Below are 233 nucleotides of genomic sequence, written 5' to 3' on the forward strand. Positions count from 1 at the left end.
ATTCTCATGAATGCCGCCATCAATCTAGCTTATACCACGGAGATTCTGATTAAGGAGATTAAGGAATATTCATTCAATCTGATGTAGAATAGAGGTGATTGTCAGACACACATTCGTGGATTGAGAAAGGTGATGAGTGTCACTGATGTCACTGATCTCCATAGTTAGGCGCGAATGGATATCTTAGATAGAAACACGCATGTTTGAATAGAAAACAGAAATACTTGCATTAA

The sequence above is a fragment of the Arachis ipaensis genome, chromosome B01 (assembly GCF_000816755.2).
Source record: "Arachis ipaensis cultivar K30076 chromosome B01, Araip1.1, whole genome shotgun sequence".
NCBI lineage: Eukaryota > Viridiplantae > Streptophyta > Magnoliopsida > Fabales > Fabaceae > Arachis > Arachis ipaensis.